Below are 15,397 nucleotides of genomic sequence, written 5' to 3'. Positions count from 1 at the left end.
AGACCCAGGCCACTACGCACTCAACTGTGAAGCCTCACCCCTTTCTCCCAAGTACAGATCACAAATATATAACTATAAACACAGATCTAGATCAATCATATATAGATGATTCCTTCCTTATTTATTATTCATCCCTATATATACTATTACATTGAGGGATTACATCGCTACATTACCATGGACCCAATCCCATGGTTTCAAAAATACAAGGGACTATGGTCCAAAACCCTTAAAATTTTACAATATTATGTTCTTTTACAAAAAGTGAGGGGCTTCACCATGAGGCCCCTATACTGCACAGTAAGTTTTCTACGCAGTCCTTGTTGTGCTCTGTTGCTTTCCTAGATGGTTCACTTCACACTCCATGACATCCTTTGTACTGCGCACTCCACAAAATTCAGATTCCTTGCCCAAAATATGGCCAAGTTGGACTGCGCCCAACACAAGTCCCTTGGACGATTCTGTTGGGGCATATTATGTACCTTCTTGGAGAAGGGTCTATTTTTCTGTTTGGATGTGTTATCACTTTTAGAGATAGCCTCAGATTTCTTACAATACCAGCGCCTGGTAACATCTAGATTTTATGTGTCTTATATGATCTCCAAGAAACCTGAGACATCATATACATTTTATACACATGTGAATACAATTATACAATAAACACTATGTTTTGGCTCCTTCATCCAAGGACATAAGCCATGTATTTCTAGTATCCTTTCACATATACAACTCATAGGAATAAAAGTATAAACTAGTGGAGGCCGAGTAATTCGAGGACCTACAGTTTAATCATATTTTGCAGAGTAATGGAAGAAGAGAAGGAGATAGACTAACTCATCACATAGAGCTTCAAATATCAAGAATTATACACTTGTTTGAGTTAAATATAGACATAATGGATGAAAAAGGATTGGATGTTGTGATTCATGGAGCGCACTTTTAAAGATATAATCTCAAAGATATGTACATGCATGTGCATTAACAAATCAATACAAATGAATCTGTAAGAACATATGAAATATTTCTGGTAGCTACAATTACATGAAATCAGAGAGGAAATGTGAAGATAATGGAATATAACAGAGAGGTAACATATTGTATAACTCAAAGGTTGGAATCACCACTATTTCATTTATATCTTGAAAGATGCAAATCTAGAAGTCATACAGTTTTATAAATAACATGTATTTTTTATTTAGAATTCAGAACCTTTTCTAAGTCTTTCTTCCTCCCTTTTATAAGGAGAGGGAGAATAGAAATATTGCAAAATATCTCAGGCTAAACTTCCAGCTATCTACATGACTAGCTGTCTCAGCATGCTAGCTCTGTCGCCTCCAATTATTACAACATAAAGATACCTTTATTGGAAATAAAACAACATAACAATATAAATCAAAAACAACAAAACAAAATTCACAAGTGAACTGAAATGATGGTCCTATAAATATCTCCATGCCACTCTTCTTTGCTAGCTTCTAGTCCAAACAGGTTTATGCTAAATCACAACTCATGCTATCTCGGTCGGTTCCCTGTCGCTTTCAATCTTAACAGTTTCTCTTCTTCTCTTTCAAGATGCAAGAGTGATCACCTGTAATGGCCCTAACATATTTAGAACACAACTGTCGACTCACCCACCCTTCCAGACTCCATGTAAAACACTATCAGAGCCCTGAGATGCCTGGTAATAATGTCTTATTGCTGAATCAAGGGTTCTCGTTACTATCCCCTTACACTTAAAAGAATTACAAAATAGGCGAGTTCTGATCCCCTTTAGACCCTGTATGGTTTAGCCCCCTTTTTGGATTCCTTTACATATGACCCAGGGCAGTGACCTTGTTATGAAACCAGCTCAAGAAAAGATAGAAAAGATAGATCAACGCCTTAGAATTCAGCCTCTTCGAGGGGGCAACCTCCTTTACATTACATAAATGAACAATTCTTGGATGATACAAATGACAAAACCTCCTTTCTATATATAGGAGTCTAAGGAGTCACAATATAATCCAATCGACCTAACAATAATAATATAAAGCCACAAAAATAACAATAGAGGGATTATATGGGGCACAGAAATAACAATATGGGGGTAATAGGGGCACAACAATATAAATAAGGGGTATAACTACAATAGTAATGGGGTAATCACTAGTATTATAGGGACCCAACATGCCCCTCTCCTTCAAAAAAGTGTTGTCCTCAATGGTTGAGTAGTTCTGGATACTTCTGCATAAAATTCTCATCCTCCCATGTGGAATCTTCAGCGGATAAGTTCTTCCACTTGATAAGATACTCTGAAATTGATCGATTTCGTCGCTGTCGAGTTCTTGTTTCTGTGACTGCTTCCGATTCCAATATAATTTTTCCTTCCTCGTCAAGTTCTGGAAATATTGTTTGAATTGGGAGCTTGTCACCTATAATCTTCTTTAAACATGAAACATGGAAAACTAGGTGCAATCGAGAAGCTGCAGGAAGCTCCAATTTGTATGCCATAGTACCAATCTTTTCCAACACCTTGTATGGACCATAATACTTTGGTGATAATTTATTATCCTTCTTAGCTTGCTTTAGGGACATTTGCTTATATGGTTGTAGCCATAGGAATACCCAATCACCTACATCAAAACTTCTTTCACTGCGATGTTGATCTACCTGTTGTTTCATTCTATTTTGTGCCAACACAAGGTTATCCTTTAAGAGTTGGAGGACTTGTTGTTGATGTTCGATGTGATGTTCCACTACTTGAACCTTAGAATTTTCTCTTAAATATGATGTGATGGATGGTGGTTGATACCCATAAAGCGCCATAAATGGGGTCATTTTTGTTGCTGTATGGAAGGAAGTGTTATACCACCATTCAGCCAAAGGCAACCATTTGACCCATTGTGTCTGTTTATCAGATACAAAGCAACGAAGATATCCTTCCAAACATTTGTTTACTATCTCAGTTTTCCCATCAGATTGAGGATGATAAGATGAGCTATGAGCTAACTGAGTACCAAGACAAGAAAAAATTCTGTCCAAAAATTTCCAGTGAAAATGGGATCTCTGTCACTTACAATAATCTTTGGGTTTCCATGTAGCTTTTGAACTGTTTCCATAAATGCAGTAGAAACTGTACTGGCTTTAAATGGATGTGATAATGCACAAAAGTGTGCATACTTGGTAAGTCTGTCAACTACCACCATGATGACACTCTTTCCCTCAGACTTGGGTAAACCTGTGATAAAATCCATTGAAACCTCCTCCCAATGTTGGCTTGGAATGGATAAAGGTTGTAATAGACCCGGTGTCTTAATTGTTTCAACTTTATTTTTCTGGCAAACCAAACATTCCGCCACAAACTTTTGAATATCTGATTTAAGGCCATCCCAAAAAAATTCCTTCTTAACCCTGTGGTAAGTTTTTAAAAATCCCGAGTGCCCTCCTAAGGGAGAAGTGTGCAATTCCATAAGAATATTTTGTTTTAGCTGGGAATTTTTACAGAGGTATAAGCGATCTTTGTACCATAATGAATCATTTTGCCAGCTAAATGTATCAGAAGTATTGGAATCTTGTTGTAGCTTTCGAATAAGTGCCCACACTTCTTCGTCATTCTTCCATTCCTCCCTTGCTTCGTTTATCCAATCTGGTTGGATAATAGAAATGGCACACAACAATGCTTCCACATCCTCATCCTTTCTTGAGAGTGCATCTGCCACCACATTTTGCTTCCCTTTTTTGTAGATGATTTCAAAGTCATAACCCAACATCTTTGTGACCCACTTTTGTTGCTCTTCAGAGGATAATCTTTGTTCTAAAAAGTATTTAAGGCTATCATGATCCGTTTTTACCTTGAAGTGTCTTCCCATTAGGTAGGGTCGCCATTTCTTAAGTGCATGGAGTATTGCCAACATTTCCTTCTCATAAATAGCTTTGCTTAAAAACTTTCCCTTGATTGGACGACTTTCAAAAGCAATGGGTCTTTCATCTTGCATTAGAACAACACCAATTCCATTTCCTGAAGCATCACATTCCACAATAAAGGTTTTTGTGAAGTCCAGTGTAGCTAAGAGCGGTGCTTGGCACATTGCCTCTTTAAGATGTTCAAAGGCCTTTGTTGCTTCCGGAGTCCATGAAAATGAATCTTTCTTCAATAATGTTGTTAGTGCTGCTATTCTCCCATAATTCTTAACAAACTTGCGATAATACCCTGTCAACCCAAGAAATCCTCGCAGATGCTTTATGGATGTGGGGATTTTCCATTCCTTAATGGCTTTAATTTTGCTAGGGTCTACCTTAACTCCTTCATGAGATACAATATGACCCAAATATTCCACCTCCTTGACTCCAAAGAAACATTTGGATCTTTTTGCATATAATTGTTTCTCCTCCAATAGTTGTAGCACCCTATCAACATGTTCAACATGATCCTTCCAAGACTTGCTGTAGATTAGTATATCATCAAAAAATACTAACACAAATTTTCTAAGGAATGGTTTGAAAATTGAATTCATCAAACCTTGAAATGTTGAAGGTGCATTGGTAAGGCCAAAAGGCATGACCAAAAATTCATAATGACCCTCATGAGTTCTAAATGCCGTTTTCAGAATGTCTTCAATCTTCATTCTGATTTGATGATATCCCGAACGAAGATCCAACTTGGTGAAGTAAATTGATCCATGCAATTCATCCAGTAATTCATCAATAACAGGAATGGGGAACTTATCTTTAATAGTGAGCTTGTTGAGCTCCCTATAATCCGGACACATGCGCCATGATCCATCCTTCTTGTGCACCAATACTACTGGAGCTGAGAAAGAACTTTGACTCGGTTGAATTATACCAGCCTCTAGCATTTCTGCAACCATACGTTCAATTTCACTTTTTTGGACATAGGGATATCTGTACGGCCTGATGTTTGGAGGAACACTTCCTGGAATCAGATGAATAGCATGATCATGATCACGCATAGGTGGGAGACCCTTGGGAGTCTCAAATACCTTGGAATGATTGTCCAGGACTTTTTGGAGATCTAGAGAAATAGATGATTCCAATGTGGAAACATCTAGCGAGCATAATTGTGCAATTACACCTCTTTGCTCCTTTTTTAGAAGCTTTGTCATACCATGAGAGCTAATTATCTTCCCTGGTTTCCTTGCAATACCCCTTAATTCAACTTCCTTTCCTTCCGTAGAAAATTTGATGAAAAGTTCTTGAAAATTAAAAGCTATTGTACCCAAGGATTGTAGCCATTGGACTCCTAGTACAACATCCACACCTCCCATTGGAATGGAAAGCATTGGGCTAGTCAATACATATTCTCCCATGGATAGCTTGATATTATGGCACTTTCTAGAGAAATTTATTGTTCCTCCATTTGCAATCATCACTTGACACTTTGGTGCTGGATATAAGAAGCAATTCAATTCTTTTGCTACCCTACAATGAATAAAATTGTGGGTGCTTCCTGAATCAATCAACACTATTACCTTTTTCTTCTTGATTTGTCCTTCTATCTTGATGGTTTGAGGAGTGGTAATTCCTGCCAATGCATTACAAGATATGGTCGGATTTATTTGTTCTTCATCTAGGCTTTGTTCCTGGAGTATATCTTCTTCTTTTGACCTTTCTTGCTCCTTTTCTTCTTCCTCTTCACAATCTATGTAAAATAATTTCTTCTCAGCACACTTATGATCTTTAGTGTATTTTCTATCACAACTGTAACAAGCCCGTTTGCTCTTTTTTCTTCCAATTGTTGTGGTGTCAACCTTATAGGTTGTGGAAGACTAGGGGCAACAACACTTCCGTCTTTATAGTTGTGAGTGGTATGCTTCTTGGTTGCCATAATTTTTCTTTCCATTTTTCTTGCTAACCTGAATGCCTTCTCTAATGAATCAGGTTCCCAAAGGCGAACATCATGTTCGATATTATCCTTTAAAGACCCTATGAACACATCAATCCTATGCTCCTCTGGAATATCTTTTACCCTTATGTTCAATTTTTGGAACTCCTCAATGTGCTCCATTACTGAACCCTTTTGTTTGAGACTTATCAATTGGCTAAAAAAAGTGTTGCTTTTTGTATCTTCATAATGTGCTATCAATTCTTCCGTAAAAATTGCCCAAGTAATAAATTGTTTACGAGAACAAAGCCATTGATACCATACAAACTGATTTGGTTCCAAATATATAGTTGCCATACGTACCTTTTGTGCATTTTGCACATTATTGAGATCGAAGAATTGCTCCATTTGTAATATCCATGTGGTGGGATCCTTGCCATCAAACTTCCTCACATCGATTTTTGGAATATGGTGATTCTTCGATCCAACATTCGCGTCTATGGAATCATGATTAACATATCTTTTGTTCTCATCATGAGTTTCCTTTACTACCTTGTCACCATTAGTGACCCTTTCTTGTAGCAACTTCTTCAATTCTTCCATTTCTGTCTTCAGATCTATCTTCAAATCTGCCATGTCTCTCTTCAAATCTGTCTTCGACTCATCCATCTTAGCCTCCATGCCATTTATCTTAGATTCCACGCCATTTACCTTAGATTCCATGCCACTTATCTTAGCTTCCACGCCATTTATCTTAGCATCTGTTAACTTTTGTGAGCGTGACATTTGTTGCACTTGTTCTTGTAATTTTGATATATCATGTAGCATTTCTTCCTCTTCTTCATGAGTCATGCTAGAGCTTTCAGGTTCCTTACTAGGTGTTTGCATTTTCTTTCCTCGGGGCATCATTTGTCGCTAATAATGCTTTACTATGCCCTTTGAATTCCGTTAAACCAAGCTTACACAAAAATTAAAAAAAAAACTACACACCTTTTTTCATTTTATAGAAGCCTGATATTGAATTTGATGTATCTCTATAATTTCGTAGCATCTAGTTTTGAAATTGCTACCTGTAGTAGCCTTCTGCGTCCTCTTTCCAATGCTAGAAGTCTGAGCCCAAATGGATTCTCCAAGGAAGAGTTATGTGAAATCTCCCACAGTGACTTGCTTTTAGACTGGTTTAGTAGAGCGAACTTGTACGACGTGCCACGAGTCACTGTTTCAACCTTTGAATCAAAATCACACACACAAGAAACTATAGTCCGTCCTCTTTCTATACCTTCTTACGAAATTTCAATCTGATCCCCAGACAGAAAGTTATGACGATTTTCCCTAGGTCACCTGTTTTGAATGTAATTCAGGAGTCTGCAAAAAGACCAACTTCCTCAGATCATATATCCACAAATATCGTGCGAAAAGCTCTGAAATTCGGAGCCAAGGTTCAACGCAATTTCTTCTCAAATGAGTTTTTTTCTCGACTTCTGAAATGTCACAGAAAATAAGTTATAGCGAAAATGCCACAATGACCTGTTTGGAGCAGCGAAACCCTAGAATCCAAAGCTCTGATACCAAATGTTATGAAACCAGCTCAAGAAAAGATAGAAAAGATAGATCAACGCCTTAGAATTCAGCCTCTTCGAGGGGGAAACCTCCTTTACATTACATAAATGAACAATTCTTGGATGATACAAATGACAGAACCTCCTTTCTATATATAGGAGTCTAAGGAATCACAATATAATCCAGCCGACCTAACAATAATAATATAAAGCCACAAATATAACAATAGGGGATTCTATGGGGCAAAGAAATAACAATATGGGGGTAATAAGGGCACAAAAATATAAATAAGGGATATAACTACAATAGTAATGGGGTAATCACTAGTATTATAGGGACCCAACAGACCTGGTGCTTAGCCAAATATTGAAGATCAGAAATCGTGACTTTCCTAGTCCATGCCTTTGGTTTCACCCTCCTAACATTTTCAATTAAGATTAGTGGGGACCGTTGATTGTCGATTTGTGAGATGATGTCATATTTTTCCACGTGTCACCTTATGAGTGGTGACACGTGTCATCCTGTTTTGGCCACTTAGGACCCCTAAAAACACCAAATCTGCAAGCCATGTGTCCTTTGTATTGCCACATCATTATGATGTCATACTTCACATGTCTTTATCGGATCCCATAGTGTTCTTCCATGTGGCCCCACTAGAGGAGAGAGAAATATCCCACCTGCCCTTGGTTTTTCACTAAATTTCTTTGTTAATCACAATGGAAACTTCCTTGATGATTTACACTATCATATCACAACTCACGATATCACAATGTTTTAGCATTGTCACCCCGTTAGTGCTCTGATTCGCTAATTTGCAATACGTTGTGCCAATATCTCTTGACTGCCAGGACCTCTGATCTGTGATTTTTTATATCAACGATCATTGGATCATTGATCTCACTGCCATCCCCTACTGCTGCTGGAAACTATGATTGCAATTTGCGATGATCCTTACCCTTGGTCTTTTTCTCTTTGTTTTCTCGCTTTCAAAGGGTAGCTTCAATCTACTCTAACGTTTGATCTAGAAGTCCATTTTTGGACTTCCATGTGTCGTTGGAAAGTTTATTATGAGCACCATCTAGTGGGGACGGTATGATTTTTATTTGAGAGCTTCTGTGGCTTGGAAGATGGCTACAAAATTCTCATTTCTTTTATCCTCCTTATACAACTGGAACTCTGTTTTCATAAGGTGACAACATTGGCTCCACCTGGGGAGAGTGCCTTGCTTGCAAGGTGTTGAGAATCTGCATACTATGAAATTCTCTTTTTTGGGCATGGTGTCTTTTTGAACAAGTGAATTTTTTTTGAAAATAGAACTTTAAATAGAAAAGTAGAAATTTCATATGTTAATTACAAGAGACACTGATATTTACAATGAGGACAAGATGATACCTTTTAATTCTGGAAATAGAGTTTGAGGAACTGACCATTTACTGGTAGCTCTAATGATTCACCTTCCATATTTTTGAGTAGGTATGTATTATTTCCTTTTTCTTTTGAAATTTTGAAAGGGCCGAACCAAAGGGAATCAAACTTTCTGTGTTTACCTTTTTCTTCCCGTTGGACATCCCATCAAAGAACTAAATCTCCCGGTTGAAGAGGTCGATCCTTGGCCTTTTTTTCAAACAGGGATTTCATATTTTGTTGATAATTTTCTAATTTAACCCCCACCTATTCCCTGTTTTCATGGAGCTCAATCAGTTGGTTTATCCTTCATGTCAATGCACTTGGTTCCTCCTTAGATTCTTGTAGTAACTTCACCAATGGCATTTCTAATTGGATTGGGAAGACTACAACCTTACCATACACTAGCTCGAAAGGAGATTTTCCAGTGGAACATTTAGGAGTCACTCAATTTGCCCAGAGTGAAAACTTAAATTGGGTGTCCCAATTCCTCTGATTTTCATTGATGGTCTTCTTTAGCGCTCTCACCACAGTTGTATCTGATGACTTAGATAAACTGTTTCCTTGAGGATAGTAGGTAGTGGAGTGCCCTATGACGATATTGAATTTCTGATAGAAGCCATTGAATTTTTCCGATTTGAAGAACTGGACATTGTCAGTGATGATTTTCATAGGGAAACCAAAATGCAAGAATATGTTCTCCTCCATAAACTTAATTACCACTGAGTCTTTAGAATTTCTGGGCGGGATGACCTTTACCCACTTTGTGAAATAATTTGTGGCCATCAATATCCACTTATGCTGGCCATTGGAAGGTGGGCTTATCTCTCCTATGAAGTCTAGTCCCCACCATGTGAAGGGTCTGTCCACATGTAGTGGGATCAGGGGAAGAGGAGAACGTTTTTGTCTCTCAACAAAGACTTCACACTTTTGACATGATCTAACTTCTAAATTCACATTTAAAAATAGTGTAGGCCAATAGAATCCCACTTTGAGGATTTTGTGAGCTGTGGTCTTCCAACTATAATGACCTCCACAAACTACCCCATGAAATTCTTCAATCACTTTATGATTTTTGCCTTCTACTAAGAATAACAACAAGACTCCCACCAGATCTTTCGAGTAGAGTTGACCATTGGATATGATATACTTTTTAGCTTGCAGTCTCAACATCTTGTATTTGGATTTTTCCATCCCTAGTGGGCACCTCAGGAATAAGAGATAATGGATGATATTTTTATACCAGGGTGATCCCTCATATTAAGCATAGATCTTTTTCTCTTGTATTTTAATCGCATTCTACTTAACTTCTATTTTGTCTTCCTCTATTATCAGGTTTATTCCCAAAGCTTGGTAGTTAGATTATGATAAAACCTTAGCCAATCCCTGGCCTTTTACAAGCTTAGTGGGCTTTATGTCTAACTCATATTCCTGTATCTTTTCTATCCACCTACCCTTTTTTCCTTCACCGTCTCTTTGCACAATGATGTCCTTGAACACTGTCGTTGGGACAAATGTTGTGATTTTTTATTGTAGCACATATACTCGAAATGCCTTCAAATCTTTGAATAGTGCATATTCTTGTTTCTCCAAGATGTTATATTTCAGCACAACATCCCTCAGACTTGGCTGAAGAAGGTGATGGGCTGCTCATAACCATATTTATTATTCTGTATAAAAACTGTAGCAATAGTATGAGGAGAAGCAAAAGAAAAGATATAGAAAGGCATTGAGTAGTTAGGACTGACTGGTACTGGTGCTCCAAAAAAATATTCTTTAATTATAGTAAAACAATCTCGAGAGGTATGGATTCACTTGACTTCATTTTCCTTTTTAAGAATATCTGTAATACCCTTCACTATTTCAACATAGTTGGGTATGAAACTTCTCAAGAAATTGATTCTCCCCAAAAATACTTGGACCTCTTTGTTATTTCTAGGTAGAGGAATGTGATTGATAGCTTTGACTCTCTTAAGATCAATTTTCACTCCCTCTTGTTCTACTATTTTTCCTAGTAGCTTCCCCTCACTCAGGGAAAACTGAGATTTCTTGGGATTCAAAGATAGTCCATACCTCCTGCATTTCTGAAAGGTGAGCTTCAAGTGGAGGATGTTCTCTTCATCAGTCTTAGAGAAGACCACGATATCATCCAAATATACCACTATAAACTTGTCTTTCTCCCCTACAAAATCTATATCCATAGCTCTCCAAAAAGTGGCCCCTGCATTCACAAGACCGAAAGGCATGTGAGCATACATGAAAGTTCCCTAAGGGGTGGTGAAAGAAGTCTTCTTATGATCATTAGGGTGGACTGCCAGTTGGTTGTAACGAGAGAACCCATCCATCATGGGCATTCTAATTGGTCCCACAACCTTCTTCAATATATAATCCATCTTTGGTAGTGGGTAATTGTCTTTCAAAGATGCCCTATTAAGGTTACAAAAATCTACACATAATCTTATTTTTCCATTCTTTTTTTGGACTGGGACTAGGTTGGCCACCCATTCTGAGTACCTTAAAGGCACTATGATTTTAGCCTGTAGAAGTTTCCTCGCTTATTTTTCAATAGAGGGGAGTAAGAGTGGATTAATATTCTTAAGCTTCTGCTTGCATGATTTTATTCTACTCTTTAAAGGTATCTTATGTTGTATGATGTTAGTATCATTTTCTTTTAAATCCTCATAAGACCAAGCAAAAAATCCTCATAGATTTTGAAGAGATTTAAATACCTTTGTTTGTACTGTGAGGGGATTCCGTTTGATATCCTGACCATCTCGAGTTCATATTCTGAGTCAATATTGTAATATTCTACTTATTTTTCCATATCCAGAGGCATTGTTTTTTAGGCTACGTCATTTTGGTTAAATAATATTTCGAGTGGAACTAGCCACTGAGGAATAGTATTCCCCTCTAGTTGTAGAATTTTTTATCCACCCACCTTCTTCTCCCACAAATTTTGTTCTTGATTTGCCTCTTTTTCCTCTTCCTGATCAATAGTCGAGCTAGTGAACTCCCCAACTACTTCTATAAACCGTTTGATCTGCTCATCATCCTCGAATACCTACTAGTGCTTGAAATTATTAGGTATAGAGGGTCTATGTCTAACCTCCATCTCATACCTGAGAAGTGGATTTGAGGAGATTTGAAATTGCTTGCTGGTACAGTAAGGGAATCAACCATTCCTTTTTCTTCCTTGGCATAAATTGGATATTAAAGGCCCGAAAAAATTTATCAATTAAATCCCATACTTCATTCTACTAAATCCTCAATCTGGGGTGTTTAGCCTGGCACTAATTTCAGATCTTCTTTAAAATCAGCTCAGAATCTCCATGCACAATTAAGCATTCAATATTCACATTCCATGGTATTTGTAGCCCAAGCAACAATGCTTCATACTCTGCCACGTTGTTGGTTGCCTCAAAGTCCAACTTGAATGAGAGGGGCATCAAGCTGCCCTTATGACTTACCAACAATACTCGTGCTCCATTTCCCTCTTTTTAATTCTCTCCATCAAAGTATAATTTCCATACTTTGTTTTTATTTGTTTGTTGGTCGTCTAACTCCATCGTTATTTGTACTTGGGTTTCTTCTAAGATGGACTTATCTTCTTATAGGAACATGTAGGAGAGGTTACTTTATTTTCCATACACAGGAGAATTCCTAGAACCTTCAACTAGGGTCACAATTTTTACAAATCTGGACTCTCTGTACAACCTCCTTTCCTTGCCTCGAAAAGTGGGAATAGTGGCATAAGTTAGATGTATTTTGATAGAGCCCCCAACCTTGGAACCCCAAGACCTAGATAGGAGCATACCGAATCCAGGGGGAATATCTTCCACTACTATGTCCACCACTATGCTCTTCACAGGGATCTGAGCTAGGTTTACCACTAGATCTTTTATCATTCCCAAGAATTTGACCCTCTTAGAGTCAAAGGAGTATAGGTCCTTGTAGGGTCTGGTGATCTACAAGCCAAGTTGTTCCATCATAGCTAAGGGTGTGAGGTTATGTGAGGCTCCAGAGTCCAACATACAATTATGCAATAAGAGGTCATGAATTACCAGGGTCACGCAGAAGGGTGCACTGGAAGAATCAAGTTCTTCAACATGAGGCCCAAAAAAAACCACTGGTCTTTCTTCTTGAAGGTTTAAACAATCATGGGTGTGCACTAAGGTGGATGGACGCATGAACTAGGAAACTTGAGATTTATAAGTGGGTTGTTTTAGAAGTTTAGTTAGGGGTATTTGGTGTTTGTTCACCTGGATCATCTTCTAAATAAAGAGGAGGAGGGATCTGATCGAGTTGATATTTTCTTTCCCTTTGAAGTATCTACAATGGTTGCCTTCAGTACTCTGGGTTGTAACCTCAATTGTTACCTTGAGAATTATGTTTAGGGAGACTCTTGTTCTCAAGCTCAAGCTTCACCACCTTGTGCGATAAACTCTTAATAAGCTTATCCATTTTTTCCCACTTTAGATATGGTAATTCTTTACCTTGAACAGAGGAGGATGCTTCTTCTTTCCCCATTTTCTTCTCATGAGGTTCATTATTTCCTCTTGACTTCCCTGTTGAGGTGAAATTTTATTCCACCTCAAGAGCAACAACTTGGAGTTGATCTAAAGTACGATACTTCCTCTCCTCAGGGTAAAGCCAAATTCAGACTCAAGGGCTCCCACAAATACTACATGAGCAACAACTTGAGAAGGATTTATCTCAATCAGCTAGTTATTATACTTCTTATTGAATCTTTTTATGAATTCTAAAAGCTCCTCTTCTGGCTTCTTCCTTATAGTTTTTGGTGCACTAAGATAACTTTATAAATCAATCTTAATCCTACATTAATATGTCAACCTGGGATTCGTCTTTCTATTTCAAGGTTGTGAGCACTATCTGTGCAAAAATGATCAAAGATTGGAATGAAGGTAATTAATCCTAACTAATCGTTGCAAAAATAAACAATTTCTTAACAACTCATTAACTCTTAAAAATGCAAAACATGAATTATTCTATGATTCAAAAGTGGAAAGATAAATCCATTGCAAACTACTTTCAAACAAATATCTTAATCCAATATCCTAATGCAAAAAGGAAATGAATCTGAATAATCAAATCCACACGTATTAAAGGAAACTATTAAAATCATGCTAATCACAAGGAACATTCAAAGCTAGAAGTAATTGAAGAAAGGATATACTAAGAGAAACCAACAATCATACACAAAATTACTTTCTGTAAATTATAAAAATGATATTAACCAAGCTATAAGATTTACTCTAACTCAACCTGAAGAGGGAAAAATAATACGAATCTTAACAATAAAGCGTAAAAATCATAATACAAATGAGCAATAAGTCTTCCAGCGATTGGCCCCAAAGCCTCTAGAAGAAATTGCTATAGAAACTCAATACGGGGATTTAATGTGAAACCTCAAATATTTCATTAACTACTGAAAAGGAATGAAAAAATCACTTCAACCCTTAATGTTCAATATGCATTCGTAGTCTTGCTGGAATTTTAAAATGATTATGAAAGTTACTTTTCCCTTTGATTTACTAGCATTATATATCTTCTATGAAATGATACCAAATTCGAGCTTATCCTAAGGATCAAAATATCCTCAGGATTGCTCGGCTGAATAATCGTATTTCCACATTAATCCCATATTTTTCCTCCGCCTTTAGCGTGATCTGCATAGCTATAACAACCTCATCTTCCTTTTTGGCATTGTTGTCTTACCCAAAAGGAACAATAGTTGTCCAATCCAGTCATGCACATAAACAAGTGAAAACTTGGGCTTTTAATACTTAAAGCATGTAATTTTTTCAACACTACTTTTTATTTTCTTTTCACGGTCTTACTTTGATAAAGTTCTCAAGATGACAGTAAATTCATGAAAACCATATGATTAATCAAGTAAATGAGGAGGAAAAAATTACCTTTTTCATGACCCAACATACTCCCCAACTTACCTTTTTGCATGTCCTCATGCAATAAGATAATTAAGATGCAACTGAGTCAGAGAATAGGCAGGATATGTTTCTTCCTTGTAGACCCGAAAACCATTTTTGTTTTTAAGTACTACAAAGGCTTAGCCTTCCTGATATTCTGATAATTCATAATTACAATGATACCCATCAGGAGGATACCAAATGATAGGGATTATATAATGACATCCAATCCAAATAGGACCCTCACTTATCACAATGTTACCATAACGGGCGAGTCTAGCTGCAACTGCCTTATAGTTTTGGTAGCCAAAGGTTTCTCAGTTTCTGACACTGTTGGGAGAGACTGTCCATATTTTTTTTGCAGCTAGGAGATCTTCTTCTCTAATGTATTCAAAATATTCCAAACCTGACTTGATAGTGTTTGTGTGGATGAGGCCCAAGGTGGACACAACTCCTTCCTTTTCCATAAACCTTTTATGTTGTACTCAAATTTGTAGGGGCATTGTCTGTTCACCTCTTACCCAAAGATTTAGTCCACTTTCTCTCGTATGGAAGGTATCATGAGCCTTAGCCCATTTGAGATGGTTTTTGGTGAAGGAGAGGAAAGTCTGGAACTGGACATCCCCAAGCAAGGGGCTAGGATTGGCATCCCTATCATCTTCCA

This window comes from Pinus tabuliformis, chromosome 6, assembly GCF_031772625.1.
Source record: "Pinus tabuliformis cultivar Carrire ecotype Pingquan chromosome 6, CPIR1, whole genome shotgun sequence".
In the NCBI taxonomy this organism is placed as follows: domain Eukaryota; kingdom Viridiplantae; phylum Streptophyta; class Pinopsida; order Pinales; family Pinaceae; genus Pinus; species Pinus tabuliformis.
The sequence above is the reverse complement of the archived record's forward strand: the minus strand, read 5'-3'. Positions refer to the sequence as shown.